The following is a 16,184-nucleotide window of genomic DNA, read 5'->3' on the forward strand; positions in this document are numbered from 1 at the left end:
TGAAAAATTCATTCTCAGTTGAAGCACTACCAAAAAAATTATCTTTTTTTTTTTTTTTTTAAATAAAGAAAATAGATCTCTTGTATTACCCAGAATGCAGGGCAACTTGTATCTGAAAGAAAAGCGTAGTAAGCAGTACCATTTGCATCCTGATTTATCACCTGAATTTGACCCACTGGTAATTCTTTCCATGTAACATCTTGTTTTCTTTCTTAAATTATATATTTAGGTTTAATTATATACCGTTACATAATTGTTCCCAGCTTGTAAAATTCAGGTCAGTCTAATGTCAAGACGTATTGAGAGGTCAACAAGTCTGGCTACTGGCTAACGGTACCTTGTCCCCAGGCTTAAATTTTGAAAATTGCTGGTTTGCAAATGGCCAACAGGTCAGAAATAAAAGTTTTTATTTGAACTGAAGATGGAGGCCAAAGGATTGAGTTTTGATCAAAGTGCTTTATGGCCTGTCATCTAAACCTAGTTCTGGCTGAAGAGGTTACAAGCTAAAAACAGATAGTGAAAGAAAAAGGGGTTGTTTGTGGGTTCTTCTTTTTGGCTGATACCTGTTTGCTTGCCCATTCCTATTTCTGATGAGTTTTATAAACATTTACTGTATTTTGTATTTTTATTGTGCAAACTTTGTTATTTATATTTTTATTGGGCAGATTTTGTTACTTTATTGTTTTTCTTTTTATTGGGAAAATTTATTTATTTTCTGCTATTGGGCAGAAAAAGCAGTAGGACTGTAGATATATACCCCCTGTGCATACATCTAGGCAAGTTTCTGTGTTTCTATGACGTGCGTGTGGTTTCTAAGCGTGTAAGTGAAGGTGTGGTTCGTGAAGCAAGCTATTATGCTTAAAGTGAGCGATTGGCTTGCTGAAGATGACCCAGAAGAATGCATCTTCCAGGCCAAAGGTGGGGAATATAAACAAAATGGGGGAAGTTTTCACCCTCCTTTGGGTGAAATGGAGCTCAGCAGCCATTAGAACTTTTTTTTTTTCTTTTTCCTTTTAATAAGGTGGAAGGCCATACCCTCTCATTGCTCAGTGGCACATGACCCAGGTGGGATTACTTCTCTGGGACTGTGGAGGAGGCACTTGCAAACAAATTTCACTGTGCGCACCTCTGAAACTTTCTGTTGTTTAGCTTATTGTTTCAGGGATATATTAAGGTAATAACAGGGGAGAGGGCAATCACATTTGGACTCAGTCCTAGTCCCTGTTTGGTAACAGAGCCCACTAATACCTCTGAGCTTGCCATCCCACTAATGTTTTCCCAGATATCTGACCCATTGGTCAGCCTGCAGGAACAACATGTCCTTTCAGTAGCACATGTCATTCTCATTAGATGGATGGCCACATTTGGTAAGCATAACCTAGAGGATAATGTGCTCTTTGAAGAGCTATGGAGAGCCTGAGTAAACTTTCCATGGTTGCAGTCATGTTAGGCCAGAAGTAGTCTTCACAGCCAGGTTGCTCTAAAACACTGGGATTTGAGTAGCTGGAGACATGGCGGCAGTGGGGGGACATCTGGAAACATCACCTGTTTTTTTCTGACACCTTTGGAGTATGTTGCATCAGCTGTTGGTGTGGAGTAGGTCAAAGGATCTGTAGAATAATGGCTCAAAGATTAGACTGAGCCCTTGTGGTATGTCACCTGCAACTCTCAGTGCATTTAGGAAAACTCAAGAACCTGCTCTTGAGAAATGGGGGAAGAAAATCTTGTGACGTGTCCTTTCACCTGAAGGGGGTGGAAAGGTATCAAAGACAGTGATTGAGGCTAGAAGCAGCAGACACACCAGGTGCACAACTTCTTCAGATGATGAATGTCCTACAGTCACATGCTGGTGTCCCTGCATCTCACATATTAACAGCACGCTCTAGGGCTGCAATATCGTGGTAGCAGGAATCTCTCTGGAAGGCTTATTTGCAAGCTGCAAGCTTGCACTGTCCTTTGCTGTCTATCATCTATAATTGTCACCACTAGCAAGCCACCTCCTGTGTCACATGTGATAGCATGTGGCATCTTTCACATCTGGGCAGAGTTTGGAGGGCTAACTGTGGGCAGTGCCGTTAGTTGATGTAGGTATACGTCTGGTCTGTTGCATGTGCACAGATGTGGGGTTAAAACACAGTGAGGAACAGTTTCTGTTGGAAGGTGTTTGGTGAAAATAAGTGATTTAATTTGCTCTCTGGTTGTATATTGAAAGCTGTTTCTCTGTGCTGATAATGACTAAGGCTGTACACACATTCTTAATTACGCCATATAGTTCATGGTATTTATGGAAGTTAAAATGAAGACCATGAGTTGTGTAATGAGATTGACCAGATTCAGCTTTCTAGAGCTAAAGGATTAGCGCTGTGCTTTTGTAGCTGAGTTTCCAATACAGTGCAGGAAGGGTTGCAATAGTAACAATGAAAACATTTTTGTCCTCTCTTTCCCGAGTCTACACAGAGTTGCTAAGTGAAATTTTAGATTAGTTTCTCTTGCTCTTTTAAAATTAGTTGTGCAAAAGGATATATTTATTTTCCAAGCTTAACCAAGTGATTACTTGGTGGGGTGAACCTACCACCTTGCTGTGGAATAAAAGCCCTTCTAGAGAATTAATCAAAACTAACAGCTTGACTTGCAGTAACTTTCTGGCCAATCTTATCATTAGGCAAGCCTCGATGATCCTATATCATATAAGTACTAGGCACATAGTAAGGGCCTACAGTGGGAAGGAACCCAGCTGACGACTGTGCTCTTCACAGCCTTCAACAGAGGGGCTGAAACCACCACTATTTTGGCAATTGCCGATTTCTGTGGTATAGGGTAGTGGGAAGAGAGGAGGGAAGGACTGTGTTCAGGCCTAAACCACTGTGTTTAATATTTAAAATCTTAATGGACTTAATAACAGTGTCCTCCCATGTCAACTTGCTGGAACTGCAATAGAGAGAAAGAGAACGCATTGAGCACCAGGGAACCGCTGCAGTGGTTAAAAAGTGGGGAGTGATCCATAAGCAATCTGCAAGCAACAGCAGTATTGCTTTGATAGAACTAAATAGTTTCTATGAACAAATTAAATTACATTAGTCTTGTAGCCTGCTTGAATTATCTGGTGTTGAATGGAGATGAGTAGGTAGAACGGCTAGTGCTGTTAACCCTGTATTTGTCTATTGGTTCAGAAAGGGTAAGGAGAGAGATTTGAAATATAAAGTATTGCAACAACGGCAGTTTTCTAAGCTAGAATGCATGAGTAACATTGATGCCTATTATTTGTCTTTCTTTTGTACAGCCAAGAAGGAGGAGAAATCAGAAGTTATGAGTGTTCATTGGTTTACGAGTCTAAGGTGGAGAGGAAAACAGACAGTAAATTAACTGGGCATAATATGAAGCTACTTAAGATTAACAGGCTGGAAGAGATCAATACACGATACAACCGCAACAGACTGGAAGAAACAGCCTTTTTTCAGAGCGTGGAAAAAGTGAAGAGCACTAGAAGCTTTCAGGAAGAAAAATTTAGTGAATCAGAGTCTGGGACAGAAGATGAAAAGGTAACTAACAAACTGCATCATTAATTTCGTCTTCCCAAAGTACTGCTGCTTTCTGCTTTCAGCTAGTTAAAGAGTTTATTATGTGTGTTTGCCAGTAGAGTTGAATTTTTCATTATCATCTGTGAAAAAGTATTGGAGCTGTGACAGACTGGTCAGCATCTTTTTATCTTTTCAATTTGTAGAAGTAAGCACGTGTGTTTTTATTCGGGGGTTTATTTATAGCTGGACTTACATTCGGAAGTTGTGTGGTTCTGCAGCTCTTCAAAATCAGAAGGTAAACATGGATTTTGTTGGATTCATGTTTTGAAAGCATTTGTCCTATCTAACATCTCTGGAGCTAGTGGGGACTGAATGAATCCCACGGAAAGAGCAGATTTCCTAGAGGAACTAAGGCAGCTTTGTCCATTGCTCCCCATTAACTGGGGAGCAGGGCATGGTTACATGCTGCATGCCATGCTTGCAGCGCAGACTGTTGTCCGCTGTAGCTCTGTGCTCCAGTAAGAACAGTGCTGGGCATTGTAGTATGAGGCCTCTGACAGGAAAATGACTCTGTGATCAGCCAAAATGTGTTTAGAAATAGCAACGTGTTTCCTTGTATTATGCTTTTTCTATGGGAGAGTCTAGAGGAACCAGTATTTTTATTGACATGTCATTTAAACAAGAACTGAGAACATCTGCTTCTGATAGGGCAACGAGAAGTTAATTTTACACACCAGTTTGTGAAAAGGCTTGAAAAATTTGTGTTGTGGCTGTGTCTGTGCTAATTGTGCTGATATGGTAGAGGAGTTTTTCAAGAATTCTGAATATTTTGTGTTCAGATAATACCCTGGAGCACTGATGTAAAGTAAATTTCACAATGTTTTCATTTGTATTCACAACTCAGGAAGTTGAATTTTTTATATTTCTTAATCTGCTGGGTCACTTTTGTACCAGTGACATTATTCCAGTCTTCAGTAAGCTACTGCAATTTTTACTTTGTAGAGAAAGAAAATGATCTGTATATTAAACAAACAGAGCATGTCTCATTTAAGTAGGATGTGTTTATTTTAGAGTGTGTTGTTTAGTGTTGCAGTGAAAACAAGAATTATAAAACCCCCAAAACTCTGGATGGTCGGGGTTTGGAGGCCATTATTGGCCCTTTTAAGATAGTTTTCTTCCAGTGTGAAAATCACAGCTTGCACAGGTGAGAAAGTAAAAACTGCTGTTGCTGCCATGTAGCTCTTCCTCTGAGTTTTGTCTCTTGAGGGTCAGGAAAAAAGCTATATGAGAGCTGCTTTGCCTGTGTTAATGTATCTTAGTCTGATGATAAATTGCAGGTAGTATTTATGCATATATACTATGCATTGTAGCTGAGGTGGTGGGATTTTTCCTGACTTTTGTGGCAAGATCTCTAACCCATTGTCTTGGTGTTTGCTTCTTCAGTCTAATGGTTGGAACTGATTCTTTCTTAAGAGCACTCTAAGAAAAGGTAGGGAGAGTTTGGAGGTGCAGTAGGGGAGAATGGAGTACAGTTAGAAGATGAACAGCTGGTGGCTAGTTGCAAGCTAGAGAAATAGCTCTGTATTCCCATTTTAGCTCATCAGTCTCCTGGGGACAAGACTTCAAATGTGAAACGCAGTCCAGCTGAACTCTGGTAACATACCTCACTGGAGTGAGCTTTCCGGATACATAAACATTAGCTGTATTTCTCCTAAGCTTTTAAAACTTAGCTTTCACAGTTCTTTTAGGTATTTCCTAGTGGGGTAGAGATCTGGGCCCTAACTGTGCTGTCGATGAAAGGAAAACCAAGGTGGGCCTTAGCTTGGTCTGCTTGCCTGATGAGCAGTTTTACTGTACTGACCAGGAGAGGAAGGAAAGAAGATTGTGCTGGCAGGAAATAGAGGCAACTTTGCTCAGGTGTATGCATTTACATGTGTATGCTTGTGGACATATGTATGTAATTTCCATGGATGAAGTCCTGCTCACTTTGAAAGCAGGGACAAAACTTCTATTAACTTCAGCGGGAGTGGGTTGTGACTCAAGAGACCATCTAGAAAAGAGTGGTCAAAGTGTGTACTTGCTGGAAGAAATAATGCTGTCTAAAACTAACTGGTTATAATTAAAGAAGAAAATGATCCCTTTCCTGAAGCTATTTTTTAAGCTATTTTTCTAGGTATATTTTTTATAAAATAATCAAACATAATTTTCATCTTTCAGTACAGTATATTCCGGTAAAAACAAAAACCTAATCTAAAAAAAAATACTTTCAGAGCCATTACAATACAACTACGGAGAGCAAACCCAGCAATTGCTGACCATCAGGGATGAACAATGACTTAACAATGGTAAAGATAAGAAACCCACTTTACGTGCTGGTGCTGCCAGGGAGCTGCGGTGTTGCTGTCCTCTAGGTGGCGCTCTTGGCCCCTCGCTCTCCACAGCTACCAGTTTGCAGTTGGAGGGAGCGGCTCAAAATAACTCATGACAAACCCCCTCTTTACCTGTTTTACACGTGCTTTGTTCAGAATGCCCTCTTGCCCCCATCTGTACAGTTGGCAGCATGTGTCTTTGTATCTTGGCTGAGTTCTGTCTTCAGGAATGGACACGAAGTTTTGCTTCAGGTTATACACTGACCAGTGAAACACATTTTGTTTTATAGAAATTGTTTTCATGTCTGAAAACCAGATTAAAAAAACAAGAATAAAAATCCAGATCTGTCTTTGACCGATTGCACTGAATAGCCACACCAGGGGTTGTGCTGGTCCAAGGGAGGGGGTGGCACAGGGTAGGGACAGCAGGTGTGAGAAGGTGCGACCACCTCTTTTGGCAACAGCACCAGTTTATGCAAAGGTAAATTGATTGTGAAACTACCACACAGTTTACCCAGTGGCATTAGCTCCCAGTGAGTTCCACGTTCCCCACCTAGACTGCTTCTGATGGCCCAGCCAAAGCTGCATGCTCTTTGTCAGCAAACCTGCAGTCTTTTCCTTCTGGCTGTTACCTGGTCAATTATAGGTGTGAGAATGAAATTCAGATTGTTGAATTTTGAATTGCTATCTAAAATTAGGATACAAACTCCCTCTCCCTAATGACTGTTCTGTTTTAGATGCTGTAAAGTTACCTTCTTCAGGGTCAGTGACTTATTTTTAAACCCTGGCTCTGTGGTTCAGATGTATGCCACTTGATCCTTTTCTGTTAGTAACCTTCAGAACTATAGAAGCTCCTAGGCTGCTATTTACCAAGTTAATAACGAAGTAACCCACCCGTGTTAGGTAATAATTACATGACCAGTTTTCAGGAGAGCAATATTAAATAAACACTCAACAAAAGCTAAATCTAGTCCTAAGCAAAGCTTCAAAGGTTTCTGAACTCTGACAGACCACCCAGGGAAAGAGATTTGAAATTCAGGGTCTCTCTGCAAGCATAATGCCACTGCTCCTAAAGTTCTTGCAGCCTAAAGAGCTACAGCTACAGCTGCAGTTCGTGTGGTTTACCCTATTACTAATCAGTAGTGTAACTGTAGTGTTTCTGGATCTTATAATATATAAGGCTTGGCCATTACCTTGGCTTACCATCCATCTCTCTTACTTATTTGCTGTGTGGTGCCAGTACATTCCTTTGGGCAGTATGCTGTGACAGTGGGGGTGCTCATGTTCATGAGCAAATTTTCCTTTGGACGTGTAGGCATTGTGAAGGACCTTTAACTGGAGCTCAGATACAGCCGAACTGTTGTGGGTAATGCATTACTTGCTGTGCACTGAGCAGTGGCGACTGATTGTTTGCACACTTAGTCTGCTGCAAAATGGAAAGAAAAGGCATTGGTAAAACTCATTGATTTACAGAATCACAGAATGGCAGGAGTTGGAAGGGATGTCTGGAGACCATCTTGTCCAACCCTGCTGCTAAAGCAGATTCATCTAGAGCTGATTGGACAGGATTGTGTCCAGGCAGGTTTTGAGTATCTCCAGAGAAGGAGACTCCACTTGGGCAGCCTGTTCCAGTGTTCAGCCACCCTCAAAGTAAAGAAGTTTTTCCTCGTGTTCAGGTGGAACTTCCTGTGCTCCAGTTTGTGCCCATTTCCCCTTGTCCTGTCGCTGGGCACCACTGAGAAGAGCCTGGCCCCATTGTCTTGACACCTGCCCTTTAGATATTTATAATCTTTGATAATCTTTCTTTTACTATGATTTTACTGTACATTTGCAGAGTTGTACTCTAGTTATTTACTGCAGTTCAGTTCATAAGCTGAGGTGTATTAAATTAGTTAGACCACAGTCTTATGTACCAGAATAGAATTTCCGCCATTATTAGTAAACATAAATGTGAATCCTAACATTTGCTAAAAAAAATATATGACTTTGTCATTTGCAACTTACTGTTGTATAAGCAATAACCTCTAGTAGCTCTACTGCCCTTGCTGTCTTCCTTGAAAGAACAGAAGTGGCAAGAAGCAGAGTTGCTCTTTCCGTACTGCCATATTTCAGGGCTTCTTAATCCTGCTCTTTTAAGGAAATAATTTAAAAATTATTTAATTTTAATTTTATTTTAAAACTATTTAAATATTTTGACAGAAACCTATTTCTTGTTTTACAATTTTAATCAAGAATGACTCTTTAACAAAGTCCTGCAAGGGATTATGTACATTTGCAGTGAGACTTCTTAACTAATGAAGAAGAGGTCAAAACCCTCAAAGCTTTCTTCAGCCTTGAAATCAAAGCACCGTGCCTAAAGCTTGGCTCAGTATGATCAGGAAAGTGTAAGTGGACTTCAGCCAAGTTTGGGCTCAGTTTTTTTTTACGAGCCTCCCTTTCAGCTTGCTTGAAATGCTGTCATCAGGCATCATATTTCCAGCCTCAGCCTGGTGCAGATTTACAGAATATCCTTTCTGTGGTGCACTCTTCAGGGCCTAAGTTCATGGCACTCTGTTGTTGTGTGGCAATGCGTGTGATTCCAGGCAGCTTTGTTTTACTTAATGCACCCAGTTCTCTGCTTGTGAGAATATGTGTCTGTTTGTCTCAGAAAGAAAGAGAGGAGTATCAAGGTTTCCCAGCTGAAAAAACCCCACAACTAAACCCACCCTCCCCAACATAATAACTACATAATAACTCAAAATGTGACTTGAGAGTGCTCTGAAGTCTCAAAAGTTGACTAAGGAAAGGACAACAGTGATTATAACTTTTTAATCTCTTGACTTTTTTTCAAATGATGTTGTGGTTTTTGTAGTTTGATTTGTGAATTTTTAGTACTTGAGATTTCCGGTACTCATATTTCTCCATGACCAAGTCTCTTTGCTTATTCACTCCTGATCAGGTAAATCAAGCATAGAAAAAATGGCACTGTTTCATCTTACTGCATCATCTGTAATTATGGGCACCTGCTGCACAGATGTAGAATCCTTACATATAAGGGTTCCTTCCTTATATATAAACCTAAGACCTTATGTAGTGGTCCCTCACATTCCTTATATATATCCTTATAGATAAGAAAATAAACCATGACACATTTTATTCCTCAGATTTTTAGTTTTCTATCTCTAGAAGTAAAGCAGCTTCCCTGGGCTTATAATGGAGCTGGTAGCAGGATTTTTTATTAAAGTTGCTTCCCATTTCCAATTTTAAGATCCTGGTTTTGGTTGTTTAAAAATTTCCCAGGTTTTGGCTGCTCAAGCCAAAATTTTCCTTGCAGAATTTGCATCACATTGAATTGTTTAGGAAAATTCAGCAGAAGCAGTCTCTCTGTTTCTGGACATTTTAGGGGAAAGAAGATACCTTGATGATATTGAAAGTCTCACATCCATGTGGTTGAAATGATTGGGCACCACAATCCTTTGTATCAAGGACTTGATGGCTGGCAGGTGAGGAGATGCTGGATATGAGATGGGGAGACAGCTAGGACATGCTTTGTGCATGGTGGTGGTTTGAATGTGGGAGCAATGTAGATAGACTGCAAGCACAGGAACAGAAGGGACTGCAGACAGTAAAGCCATGGCATTTCAAACTGACCTTCCCTTGTATGTGCACCATGACACATTTTAAGTGATAGTCTTGAATTTCGCTCTTTGGGTATTTTTTTCCATTTCTTGCCTATTAAAAAGGAAAAAAAAAAAAAAAAAGATGACCAGTGACCAGCACTGCTAGCCGCAAAGGGATTGTGCTAACAGTTTGCTTTTGTTCAGGAAGTTCTGAGATGTCGGAGGAATTGCCTTTCAAGTCTGTGCAATACACATCTCATGTGTAGATCCCTGCACCTGTTTCACGCCTGTCAGTAGGCCATCACTTCTTGTCCTTATAGGTTCAGGGAATGTGTTGAAGTGTGAGATGGGATCCTGCTGTGTGTCCAAGCCTTGTCTAGCTAGGTCGTTCTTGCAGAGCTGGGGAGGGTTTTGAGGGTGCCTGCCAAATTGCATCTGCTAGAGCAGAAGAACCAAGTTAATCAGTTGATTAAAAATAAAGGGATGGATCTATCCCTGCAAAGAAATGCTGCCTGGATTGCAGGTAGTTTCTGCCTTTTGGCTTCGTGTCTCTGGCACACCTTGTGGACTGTGTTAAGCTGTGGAAGAAAGAAAGAGATCCCTGCATCTGGAAATGCACAGGTAGTAGGTATACTTGTAATAAGTTAGATGTATTTCACTGATCAGTATTGATATCGTTTAACTGGATGACTGCTGCTTGTGTTCAGATGTAGCCAGTTAAACCTTTCTGTTCTTTCATGGAGCAGCACATATTCCTCTCTTTTATGAGAGTCTGTCTGCCAGTAAATCCTAGACAGTCGATGTGCTTTTCAGGAAGGTGCATCTCTCCCCTCGCTATCGGGGTGCTTTGTCTTGCAATTAAAACATGGTGCATCCTCTAGTGACCTCTGCTGGGTGCAGTACGAGGGACTGCCTCAAGGGCCACGGTAGTAGCAGCCCTTTTTGTTGTGGGACTCGGAGGTCCCCAGTAACGCTCATGGCCGTTATTTTCCTGTTGATGTCAAGCGAACGTAGCATTATCTCCCCAAAGGGGTAGCATCACATCACTGGATGTTGCAGTCAAAGACAGTGTGTACATTTGCTGTGATTTCCCAGAAAGTAATACAATACAGTGTTGACCTGTCATGTTTTAACTCAAGAGGTTATAGAAGAATTCTTAACAGGAAACATTGCTTAAACAAAAGAAATATATGAGTTTAGAAAGGCAAAAAGGAAGACACTTGTCCTAAAGTAGCTCCAAGGATGTAGACTGCCAGAATGCTTAGGATTTTAATAAGTTTGCTGCAAATGGATTTTTTTTTTTTATGTGAAGAGATCCACCTGCAGAATCTTGAAACTGATTTCATGTCAAAGGTTTGAGATCAGAAAAGTCTGCAACCTCACACTTGCATATTCTTCTAGTATTATTAGCCAAAAGAGCCATGACCTAGTGTGTGAACATAGAATTTTTCACACATTGTGGAAGGAGCTCACAGGACAGTGATAAGGTAAATAATTGAAATATCACTACACATATCAGCACTCAGGAGTAATAATATTTATAAAGAAATGAAAGAAAGCAAAAAAAAAGGTGTAGAATTCTTTGTGTGCTCTTCCATGATGATTTCCATGAAGATCGTTAGATGAATGTTCTCTTATCTATCAGAAAAGTTGTTCTTTCAGAAATCTGTACTAATATTTTTCTCAGTGAAAGCAAACCAGCCAGATTTTATTAAGGTTTTTGATGCTATTTCCATTTATACTGTTTCTGCTTCTATGACACATATGCATGGATAAATAGAGAGAAAGGAAAAATAAAGGGGACACTCAGAAAGTAAAAATATGTTAGAAATGTCTTTATTCATGTTGTTAATTAATTCAGTTACTGAATGATGATTTTTTTTTTTTTAAGCAAAGTGTTCACTTTAAGTAATGATATTTAAGTCCTTCTTTAGCCAGCATGATAGAAGATGATGAACTAGCTGTTCAGTACCATTCTGTCAAGGAGAATGTTGTCGCCGATAGGCAGCTGTGTTGAATCTAAAGTTCAGTCAGATTCAATTACCAAAACTGCTAACAGTGTAGAATTGTGTTTCATGCAAGACAGTCAAACAAGAGTGGTAGAGAGAAGATAATTAATAGACATGTAAAAAACATACTATCACTCTGTTCTTTATAGAAAGTGGTTTCTGTAGATTCACTGGCAAATTAAAAAAAATCAAGTCTGTGGTTGGTCGTTTGCATTTTTTTCTGCTGCAGTCTGAAGCTGTTGCTGCACTCACAGATGAGCTTGAAAAAACGTCCTTGTGTGGTTTTTTCTGGCTCACTAAGATTTTGCATTTTTTCTCTGAGGACTTGTAGTTTGTAAAGAAAATGAAGTTAATTTCATTCCACTGTCCTATTTTATTGCATTTCTAATGTTTTGCTACTATCAATTGATTTTCCAGTTTTTGAGACCTAAGGCCAGTGTATTAAATGGTATTTGTTAGCAAGAGAACTATATCCATTGCATTGCAAAGAAAAGATTTTAAAATACCCTGTGTTAAGGCTACCAAAGACTGCTTTCTAGTCCTTATCTGCACTAAAGTATTTTTTTTGCTGAATTTTCGTAAGTCAGAGCTCTTTGCCAGTTCTGTTGCATGCATTGTGAACTCACTTTTGATATTCAGAGTGGTAACATCTGGCATTTGTTTTCTGATTGCTCTGCATATTGGCTGCGTTTTTTCTTTTGAGTTAAAAGGTCTCTTGTGAAGTGCAAGTTTCCCGAGCTATTTCATACGTCCTCATACATAGAAAGGTGGCATGGACTCAGAATTATTTCAAGAGCAGGGCATGTGTCTTTGCCAGGGACTGGCAGTAGGGCTGTGCTCATGCAGGGACTCCTGGATAATCTGAATCCTTAGCTTTGGGAGAAAATGAGCCAACAGCAGCCTGAGACCAAGACTGCTGTGTCATCTCAGGACCCCATGGCATGTCCATTCCAGGCTCATCCTTCCCTCTCTCTTTCTAGAGAACTATTGTCAACTGCAAGTAAACTGTTCCTAGAGCTCCCTTGTTCCTCTGCATGCTTGTACATGTCCTGTGGCTCTCAGACCTGTGAAGGTTTGGATACATGGCTTGCGTGATCAGAAAGGCTGGTGATCTGTACTAGAGTTAATATTTGAGAATGGTACTTCCTTGAACTCCCAAAGTAAGGAAAGAAGGAGGATGGGATCTAAAGAGCTCTGTAGGTCGTGCTTAGTTTTCTATGGCTCTGGAGAAAATGTGAGTTCGGCTTCCTAAGGGAGTGTGAGGGAACGGTGCTACCCGTTGGTCATGATGCTTCTTCCTCAAAGGAGTGTTAATTGAGAAAGAAAATTTAGAGCTATAACAAATAACTTTCAGTAAATTCATTTTCTTTCTGTATGTGATACTATAGCAGAATACTACTGCCAGTGGCAAGTAACTGTACTTTTGGTAAGCCTGTATGTGTTCAGTGGGTTCTAAAGGGCCTTTGGTAATAATTATGTGTGTTTTTATGAGCAAGCAGAGACCTTAACTGAGGTTGTGTGAGGCACAGCACAGCTTGGATCCACTCCTCAGAATTCATTGTCTGAACAGCTGGATAAGGGAGAAGTAAAATGAGAAACAGGTACAGAGATGGATGAAGAGTCTCCTCAGGTAGTGCTCTGTGTCAGTGACATCCCTACAGAGATACCTATAACATGGAAATGAAATGAAATAGCTGACACTCCATCCAGGATCATTTTTACATTGCTGTATACCTCTGAACCCTCAGCCTATGGGATCCCAGCCATTACATGAATGCTGATTACTTTGCAAAGGGCCTGCACACCGTTTAGTCTATGATCTAAAATTTCAAAAATCTATAGCAGCTTCTAGATGTTGTCTTTCTCTCTGGTGTTCATTTACATGCAATTCACTCCTTCCTCCCCCAGCTCATTCTCCTTGGTTTTTGTTTAGATCCTATGAATACCGTGGTGAGAGGTTTATCATACTTTGTCATATGGGACTGTTAAAACATATGAAAATTAGATCAGTTTTGATACAGCAAAGTCATAGATATTTATTTCAGTGTAAAAAATGTTGAATCTTGTCTAGCTTCCCTTAAAAACTCCCCTTTGACCTTAGATGCATGGCTTAGCAAAGAATTCTTTTGGCCATGATCATTCAAAGGAGTCTTTTTGCAAGTTACCTACCCAGCCAATTTGTAATATACACGGAGGTGCAGGGAGATACATCCAGACTGTCCCTGTGACCTTTCTCTTCTGGCACCCTTGTGCAATGTCTAGTAGACACGTTTAGCAGAAGTCACGGTGCAGTAAAAGTGACTTTCCAGTGCTGAGCACAGCATGGGGATTTCAAACAAGGGCCCTTGCATAGGAGAGGTTGCATTTCTGTCACCTCGAACGGAAACCTCGCATATAATGAGCATTTTGAGGAGTATTTTCATTTTCCCCTTATATGGACAATCCAACATAATTCCTGGTGTTTGGTTCTTCTGTGTTTGCTGAAAATGGTTTATTTTTCACTCCTGAGTTAAACAAGTCCCTTAATTGCTTATATTGAAAACATAAGTGTTCGGTAGGCACATATTGTATAGTATATATAAGGGCGGATTTTTTTTAAGTACTATGTAGTCAAGTACTTTTAAGTGCCTGATTGACATTTACAAATTAAATTCCTGAGAGAAATGAAAATGGGGCTCTATAATAAGACCTTATGCTAAAGAAAGCACACAGGGTGTTATAATACATGTGAAGGAATTTGTTGGTGTTACTAAAAAGAAGAGAGTATTTTTTCATACTTCCCAGTCTTCAAGGCTAAGTAAGCAGACATGCTGGCACAGAAGGTCTCTCTAACTTCATTCCTGGACTAAACAGTGATGGAGCAGGTACATGGGCAGATAGTTTAATTTCAGCTAGGACCCTGTCTAGTTATGAGCCTGTCTAATTGGCCTTGTATCTTAAATAGTGACTGTAGTTGAAGACGGTAGGAGAAAATTACAACCTTTTATCCTAACGATTGGCAGTGAGACAACAAGATGCAGGATGATTTTCTGTTGATCTTTGACGATGCCACAGCCCTTAATATCATCGTTATGTTTTGAAGCACATGTTAACAAAGAGAATTGTTGCTTTTGTCAAACCAAACGCTTTCTGCTGTCTTTCTGAAATTCTCTAAATCTGGAGAAATTGCCTAAAACCTCTTGGTCCTGCATGTTTTAGACCATCCCAGAGGCATCCAAGATCTCCTATTTATACCTACCCTATGTATTTTTTACCACTCGTATGTTAACAGAGCTTCATTATGGTTTCATAAGAAACCTGTTCTATAAGAACAGAAATGTACACTATGGAAATGTAGCTCGCTGGTAAGGGCATCTAAAAAGTTGGAGGGTCTAAACGTAAGTCCATATAGCACCACTAAACTGGAAGAATTAAAAAAATTCAGAAGATTTGGACAAATGAGTCAGACAAATTGATTGAAACAATTTATGTTTCTTCAAAGAGTTATTTTTGTTTTAGTCACTTCTAATCCTCTAAGCTGTCCTTATTTCAAAAGAATATTCTAGCTGCTAAAAGACAGATCTGTCTCCCTGTTGCAGCTTTCCAGCACTACATCCAAGATCTGTGTCTTTAAACTTTGTTGTGTACGGGGTTCATTTTTAGTTGCAGAATAGAGACACATACAAAAGTATGAATTTATCCAAATACTTAAATTTCCCAGGTTTTTGAAGGCATTTTCTCTTCGCTGTCCTGATTCTGCATACAACCAGTACCTCTCCTGTCATGTTAGTTACTGGGTTTGTTAACCACAGTATTTACAGTTCTTTCCTTGCTGTAAGGAGAACACCTTGTACACATAATACTGCATAATAAAATCTGTATTACAAATCTTCATTATAAAAGTTGTACAACAAATATAATTGAACTGTAAGTCACTTACTAAAAATTGTTTACTTTTATCAGGCAGCTACTCCAGAGAACATGCATGAAAATCTTTAGCTAGGAATTCATGGTTGGAATTCCTAAGAAGTCAATAGATTGTATTTAATGATCTTCTTAAAGAATCCCTATGAAATATTTTCTGGCTGCCACCAATTGCCAACAGATTGATGCAAAATGTTTGTGAAGGCTAGCATGGGACTCGTAAAGAAAGCTTGTGTCTTTGCACTACTCCTGGCTCATGCCTGTGCTGTACGTGGTCGCCCTGCTTCATTAGCAGTAATTTCATGCATGGCTAGATATTTCAGGAGGCCAGCTCAGGATGGGTGTTTGCTCCTTATGTCCTCAGGCAATACAAAGTTTCACTGCATTAGAGATTATTTATGGACCCTGTGAGTGGCAGTTGTCACATCAGAGACCTGGCAGTCCAAGTAAGCAGGCTGTTACAGAACTGTATGGAGAAGCAGGGGCTTAGAGGGATGGAAAGAAGACCCAAGGTCACCCAGCAGATCTGTGACAGAAGCAGAGCTATAAACCAGACTTTCTGACTACCAGGCCGGGGCTTGAGGTGTACTGCTACTGCAGCATGACCCCCTTGCAATGAGAGAAATGTCTTCCTTATCATACCTGTTTCTTATATCTGCAATTGTATTCTCTGACACACGTTGCACAAAAGCCTTCATGTTTTTCGCTAGCATTTGCCAAGTATGTGGGAGATCTTTTTTTTTTTTCCCCAGAAATTCTTCAGTCATCTCCATTTCAGTATCATGT

The sequence above is a fragment of the Leptosomus discolor genome, chromosome 8, assembly GCF_034619465.1.
Source record: "Leptosomus discolor isolate bLepDis1 chromosome 8, bLepDis1.hap2, whole genome shotgun sequence".
Lineage (NCBI taxonomy): Eukaryota > Metazoa > Chordata > Aves > Leptosomiformes > Leptosomidae > Leptosomus > Leptosomus discolor.